This window comes from Daphnia pulicaria, unplaced genomic scaffold (assembly GCF_021234035.1).
Source record: "Daphnia pulicaria isolate SC F1-1A unplaced genomic scaffold, SC_F0-13Bv2 h1tg000109l, whole genome shotgun sequence".
In the NCBI taxonomy this organism is placed as follows: Eukaryota; Metazoa; Arthropoda; class Branchiopoda; order Diplostraca; family Daphniidae; genus Daphnia; species Daphnia pulicaria.
In genome coordinates, this window is record NW_025804812.1 from 35,001 (window position 1) to 42,500 (window position 7,500).

Consider the following 7,500-nt stretch of genomic DNA (forward strand, 5'->3'; position numbering starts at 1 on the left):
GGTTCGGCGTTAGTTGTAGTTTCATTTCCACCGTAGCTGAGCTCCTTTCCGCCCGCCACTTCACATGATTTTAGTTTCGATTCCGTTCGATCGCGCTTGCACTGTCTTTGTTTTTTTTTCACTGCTTGGATCGCGGCTTTGCTCTAACCAGTTTAGCCCCATGCGATCAAAAAGTCTTAAAAAAAAAAAACCGTTGAACGGAGACGAACTCGATGAGCTGTCGGTGTGTGAAATATCATTCCTTCGGTAAAACCGTTTTCGAAATTTCCGATGGTCGGTATATGTAAAAATATATCCGAACCGCGATGTGGACGGGAATTCAAACGCCCGCTTCACCGATTGGTGCGACAGCTGAGAAGCTCGTCACTCGATCCAACGACTCTTGGTCGAAAAGTTCAGAAGAGGTGCGCGCGTCAAACATTTTTTTGGTTTCGGACGTTTCGTTTCTTCGGCACGTGTGGTTTGTCTGTGGCCGTCTGTGAGAGAAATCGGACGCTTGTTCTTTGTTATTTTACCGTAACAAGACAAGACGGGAAAGATTCTTTCTTCCAAACTTACGGCATCATAACCATCAGCGTTTACCGTCAGCGACGATACGGAAGAGAAAAGAAAATGGTGCGCGTCTTTTCACTTTTTGACACCGTATCAAAAAAAATTACCGTTCAGCGCGGAAATGTGTGTGTGTGTGTGTGAGCCGAGAGATAAAAAATAAAAAAGCCACCAAACAGAACGCTTTCAAATTATTTCGTGCGGCGTGCGCATATTTCACATTTTGCCGTTTGACGGAAGCTCGTTGTGTGGAACACAGAAGTGGAGATGGACGGAGTTGAAGGGGGGCGAAGACGGCCCGGTCGGACAAAGTCAAGAGATTGAAATATACGAGAGAATTGGGTGGAAGTGATGGCAAATCTATAAAATTCAAAAATCGGATGAGATGCGAGGACCGCAAAATGTGGCGTCGACTCTGACTCTCTTTTACTACGAACTTCCCTTCGACGGAAGATATCGAGAGCTGAGCTGAGCGCCCGCTGAGTATGGCCGGCGTAATTACAAACGAGTTACGGTTGGAGCTATATCGATTGTACGTATCCCGAACGTTCATCGAACAAGCCAGATCAACTCGGCGCCCGGTAAGATGTACGCTCAGTTATGGCCATGACACACGAAGGGAGAATTCAAACGGCTGTGAGTGTACGGCCCGCCCGGAGTTGTGTGTAGGCAGTGACCTCTCAAGAAAAAACGTAAAAAAATTTTTTTTTGACAGTCACCGGTCTGCGACAAGTAATCAGTACGAAACTTGGGTGCAATGCAAAAAACATTTTGAGAATCCTTGCTTGACAACAACGAATCTAACACGATAAAAAAACGATCCCCATCGGTGTACCGCTTGCTTTTCTCGCGCTTCGGCGCAGATTCGCTTATTTCAGCTGCCCTTGGAATATGTTCGTGTCGTGCATACTTGATCTCGGTCATTCTTCGGTGAACTCTAAAGAATTGCGCACTTTTATAGGGGTAGTCTGGTTGCTTGTCTCGACTTGAAATGATTTGTTTTTTTCCGCCCATGACTTTCTATACGATGCCTCTATGCTGGCCTCTGACCGCGGTTGTTCCGAGTTTTCTCTTTCTCTTTCGAAAGTCTTTGCGGAAAATTCTGCCTCGTGTGACCGTTGAGCGGTGAGGTGTGTGTGTGTGTGTGTGTCGTGCGGGGTGATGCGAGAGTGTGCCTCGGCGGTGGAAAAATAAAAATAAAACTCTGAGCCCACAAAATTTAAAAGATGTATGCTTGTCAGCTTAGTAAAGCAGGCTTGACTTATGAGCATACAGCACGCCACATATGACCGTCGAAAACCGTAATACGGGAAAAAAAGTTGATGAATATATCAAGACCGGTCGAATGAATCCGATTCACTTTGGGCTCATAGGACCGTTGAATGGTCTTTGACTTTGGAAATTGAAATGAAAAAAATCCAACAAAACGGATCGGATCGGTGTTCTCTTCACTGGGACTCGCTGTGACACGCCAGGCGTTGCGATCAAAAATTTTAGTTTCCGAAGAAAAAGAAAAAAAACGAAAAACGTGTTGATTTGGTGTGTGTTTGGTGATGCGTGGGCGAAATAAAAACCCGCAACTCGCCGGATGCATATCAAAACAAACATACACGAAATACCTGGTTGATCCTGCCAGTAGCATATGCTTGTCTCAAAGATTAAGCCATGCATGTCTAAGTACAAGCCGCTAGACGGCGAAACCGCGAATGGCTCAAATAAATCAGTTATGGGTTCCTTAGATCCACTCCATCCTACTTGGATAACTGTGGTAATTCTAGAGCTAATACATGCACTCGAGCCTCGACTGCGGGCTTTCGGGCTCGCAGAAGAGGTGCTTTTATTAGATCAAAACCAGTCGGGGCCGGGCTTTCGGGCTCGCGCACCGTACCAATTTTGGTGACTCTGGATAACTTCACGCCGATCGCACGGCCTTCCGCGCCGGCGACGTATCTTTCAAATGTCTGCCTTATCAACTGTCGATGGTAGGTTACGCGCCTACCATGGTTGCAACGGGTAACGGGGAATCGGGGTTCGATCCGGAGAGGGAGCCCTGAGAAACGGCTACCACATCCAAGGAAGGCTGCAGGCGCGCAAATTACCCACTCCCGGCACGGGGAGGTAGTGACGAAAAATAACCGATACGGGACTCTTCCGAGGCCCCGTGATTGGAATGAGTACACTTTAAATCCTTTAACGAGGAACCATTGGAGGGCAAGTCTGGTGCCAGCAGCCGCGGTAACTCCAGCTCCAATAGCGTATATTAAAGTTGTTGCGGTTAAAAAGCTCGTAGTCGGATGTCTGTCTTCGGGCCGGGCGGCGCCGCTCTGATCAAGGGTGTTGCGTTTCACGCTCTGGGAGCCCGGGTGTCAAAGCCCGACTCTCTTCACGGTCGGGACAACATCGCCGGAGTGGTGGTCGGTGCGGTCGTTGTTGTATCTGCGGCCAGAGTTGGAAAGTTCTTTCGGGTTTCTTTTTTAAATTTTGGTCGTAGTTGACTCGATTCGCTCCACCCAGGTCAATCGTTCGGGGTGCCCTTCACCGGGTGTCTCGGGCGGCCGGCAACGTTTACTTTGAACAAATTAGAGTGCTCAAAGCAGGTGTATCCCAACGCCTGAATATCGCAGCATGGAATGATGGAATAGGACCTCGGTCCGATTTTGCTGGTCTTTTACTTTTGGACCCGAGGTAATGGTCAATAGAGGACGGGACGGGGGCATTCGTACTGCGGCGACAGAGGTGAAATTCTTGGACCGGCCGCAAGACCGAACAACAGCGAAGGCATTTGCCAAGAATGTTTTCCTTGATCAAGAACGAAAGTTAGAGGTTCGAAGGCGATCAGATACCGCCCTAGTTCTAACCATAAACGATGCCAACCAGCAATCCGTCGGAGTTACTCCAATGACTCGACGGGCAGCTTCCGGGAAACCAAAGTCTTTGGGTTCCGGGGGAAGTATGGTTGCAAAGCTGAAACTTACAGGAATTGACGGAAGGGCACCACCAGGAGTGGAGCCTGCGGCTTAATTTGACTCAACACGGGAAACCTCACCAGGCCCGGACACTGGAAGGATTGACAGATTGAGAGCTCTTTCTTGATTCGGTGGGTGGTGGTGCATGGCCGTTCTTAGTTGGTGGAGGCGATTTGTCTGGTTAATTCCGATAACGAACGAGGACTCTAGCCTGCTAAATAGGTGACGGGTTTTATCAATTGAAACCGAAGGGAGTACGGGAGGCGTCGGGATCAGGTGGCGGCGATTCGGGTCTCGGTGGGACTGGTTCCTTTAGTGAGGCAATCTCTCGGCTTGGTTTCGTTGTGCTCTGTTCGTCGGGTGTACGGCCTTCACGGGTTGGTTGCCTGGCGGATTGAGGTATGGCGGGGCTTTGTCGGGATGTCTCGCGCGGGGGCTGGCTCTATTGTTATTCGGTCGTCGTCATCCCCGGCGATACCTTCTGCTCTCGCGTCCGTCACGCAGTCTTCTTAGAGGGGACAAGCGGCGTCCAGCCGCGTGACAGTGAGCAATAACAGGTCTGTGATGCCTTAGATGTCCTGGGCCGCACGCGCGCTACACTGAAGGAATCAGCGGGTTTCACTCTCCCTGTCCGAAAGGACCGGGTAACCGCTGAACCTCCTTCGTGGTTGGGATTGGGGACTGCAATGATCCCCATGAACCAGGAATCCCCTAGTAGGCGCGGGTCACTAGCCCCGCGTCGATTACGTCCCTGCCCTTTGTACACACCGCCCGTCGCTACTACCGATTGAATGATTTAGTGAGGCCTTCGGACGGGCTTGTCGGGGTGCCGTCGAGTGGGGAGCAATCTCTGCCCGTGCGGTGCCTACCAACGGCGAGACTGAAAGATGGTCGAACTTGATCCTTTAGAGGAAGTAAAAGTCGTAACAAGGTTTCCGTAGGTGAACCTGCGGAAGGATCATAAACGAACAAGACAAATGTTTTGCGCATATGGCTTTGGTTGAGCACGAAACAACTAAAAGTTGCAAACAAAAAAACCCCATCAAAAGTCTTTCGGCGTAAGACATCGTATGAACTATGTGTGGGTTGACGGAAGAAAATCATTTATTTTGAACGGGTATCAGGCGCTCCTGATGCGCGGTGGTTTTAAAGCGGATTCGCCTTTTCAAATTGATTTTTCTTTCCTCTCGGCTCAAAAAAAAACACAAAGTCTTTCGATTTGGTCTATGGCCGTGAGCAAAATTCTTCCTGCTTCGATGGTGAATGTCTCTATAGATTCATTCGACCCTTTTAGCGGCGCTCACAGTGTTGACGTTAGTAGAGTGAAGAATACGATAGCCCGCCTGGGCCGCGAGTACCGAAGGAACAATAAAGGAGATTTTATAAAGTCTTAGTCCCTAAATCAAACACTTTGAAAAATAAAAACTCGGTGGATGGAGAGTCGGAAAAAAAAAAAACATCAAGATTTTGAACGGGTATCAGGCGCTCTGATGCGCGGTGGTTTAAAGCGGATACGCCCAATCGAAATTGTTTTTTTTTTGTTTCTCTCTTCGTCTTCGGATTTTTTGATTCTCGGTGGGGGACGAAAGTGTGAGACTTTACTCTGGACGTTCTTTTCGGGCGTAGATACTCGTGGTTGCGTGCGTGTGCGTCGTATAGGACTAACACTCCAAAGCCCGACACTATGCCGTTGAAAACCGAATGTTTTTTAAGCTTGCCCTTCGCCCTCTCGATGAAGTAGGAAGAATTCAAAATCACAATAACACACTAAACCCAAATTCTAGTACGAGTGTTTATCGAACATTTTCTTTCTGGCTTTCTTTCTCCGCCCTCGCATTCATTTGCTTGGGCGGGTTGGAGAAAAAGAGAGAAGAAAACGAATATGTCGTTTTATATACGACCCTGAACGGTGGATCACTAGGCTCGTGGATCGATGAAGAGCGCAGCAAAGTGCGCTAATCCATGCGAACTGCAGAAACACATGGAGCATCGAAATCTTGAACGTAAATGGCGGCCCAGCTTCTCGCTCGGGCCACATCTGACTGAGGGTCGGTCGAATGATGAACGAACAGAGATTTTTTTCAGTCTCTGGTTTTGCATGTTGCGTCGCGGCCGAGATTTATTTTTCACCCCTGCCTGACCGCATAAGCCCCCGAATCTCTACGTCTGGGTGCCGCGCGACTTAAGTGTCCGCGATGCCTCAAATACAAAAAAGGGGGAAAAATAAAAGAAGGTTCGCCCTGTTTTGTTTTTTTTCCTCTCTATTCAAAAGAAACCTTTTTCGATGGCAAAACAGATGGGAAATTTTTGAGCCAACTCAAAAAAAAATTTTAGAAAATAAACACATCTTCTCGAACAAGGTGTCGGCTGCGTGTGCGCGATATACCGCTTCAACGCGAGTTTAGTTGTGTGTGTGCGCCGGGCGTGTCGAAGTGTCGACCACCGCGAATTATCACTCACTCTAACCGCTCGTTATGCAAGCTTGGTTCGCGCACGACGCGTTGTTTCAATACAAAAAGCCGCAGGACGCCCCTGTCACTTTTCGTAAATTAATTTTTGCGAATAACGAGAGACTCGCTTTATTTCGAAAAAAAAAAATTTGAACCGGCAATTATTCAATCTTTCCCGGCTTTAAAACGCCAAAGTCTGCCGAGCTAGATAAAGTGTTGTCTCCTTTTGAAAACAAACAATTCATTCTGACCTCAGTTTAGATGAGACTACCCGCTGAACTTAAGCATATCAGTAAGCGGAGGAAAAGAAACTAACAAGGATTCCCTTAGTAGCGGCGAGCGAACAGGGATGAGCCCAGCACCGAACCTCGCGCCCGGTTGAGCGGGTGCCGAGGAATGTGGTGTTCGGGAGGATCGTGCGCGTCTGTCCGGTATCTATCGTCCAAGTCTCCATGAACGGGGCGAGCAACCCACAGAGGGGTGTCAGGCCCGTAGATAAGACGAGCCGAGACCGTGCATCGGATCCCTTCCCAAGAGTCGGGTTGCTTGAGCGTGCAGCCCTAAGCGGGAGGTAAACTCCTTCTAAGGCTAAATATCGCCACGAGACCGATAGGCGAACAAGTACCGCGAGGGAAAGTTGAAAAGAACTTTGAAGAGAGAGTTCAAGAGTGCGTGAAACCGTTCAGGGGGTTAAACGGGTGGGCCCTCGAAGGTCGAACAAGTCCCCGCTCCCGGCACTTGGTTGTATGCCCTTAACGCTGCATGGAGACTGCCTGAATTGGCGGCTCTCTTGCATAAGTCGTCTCTGCGATCGCAATAGCCACGCCAAGGTCCCGCAAGTGGGGGGCCTAGTAGGACTCCGCGACCGACTGGGTGTCTGTTACACGGGGCGTCCGTTAGCGAGTTTCGTGGTTACCTTCGCGGGTGCCGCGATGACGAGCGCGGCGTTTCCCAACAGTACTGCCCGGTCGTGACCTGTCTCCTCCCGGGAGGTGTCGTAGCTTTTTTTTGTAAAAGAGAAAAAGTTGCGGTGCTCAACCTGTGGAGGCCCAGAGCGGAGAGTAGAAGTCGGGTCCCACCCGACCCGTCTTGAAACACGGACCAAGGAGTCTAACATGTGCGCAAGTCGTCGAGAAATTATCAAACTAAACTCGCGAGGCGCAATGAAAGTGAAGCCGGGCCCCGATGAAGGGTGCATCCGCGAGGGGTGATCCCGTCTCGAACAGAGCGGGCGCAACCCCAGGGCGTCCGAATGCTCGCGAGATCTTTCCCCCTTAAAAGGGTTTGGTCGAGTCGGGCCGGACGAACCCAGAGCGCACACGTTGGGACCCGAAAGATGGTGACCTATGCCTGGCCAGGACGAAGCCAGGGAAACCCTGGTGGAGGTCCGCAGCGATTCTGACGTGCAAATCGATCGTCGGAGTTGGGTATAGGGGCGAAAGACTAATCGAACCATCTAGTAGCTGGTTCCCCCCGAAGTTTCCCTCAGGATAGCTGGGTGCTCGCAAAGAGAACAAACGGAGTTTCATCCGGTA

At 49.8% G+C, this 7,500-nt stretch overlaps 2 non-coding genes across 2 annotated transcripts in view; both read left to right on the forward strand.

The window, feature by feature from the left end:
* The first annotated feature begins 5,413 nt into the window (after window positions 1-5,413).
* LOC124319003 lies at window positions 5,414-5,567 on the forward strand. The gene has a single exon (XR_006912695.1). It is a non-coding gene; the product is annotated as a 5.8S ribosomal RNA (ribosomal RNA).
* Window positions 5,568-6,212: 645 nt separating this feature from the next.
* LOC124319009 overlaps window positions 6,213-7,500 on the forward strand; it is a 4,590-nt gene continuing 3,302 nt past the window's right edge. The window contains exon 1 of the ribosomal RNA XR_006912702.1: window positions 6,213-7,500. This exon is cut by the window's right edge and continues 3,302 nt beyond it. This is a non-coding gene — a ribosomal RNA (large subunit ribosomal RNA).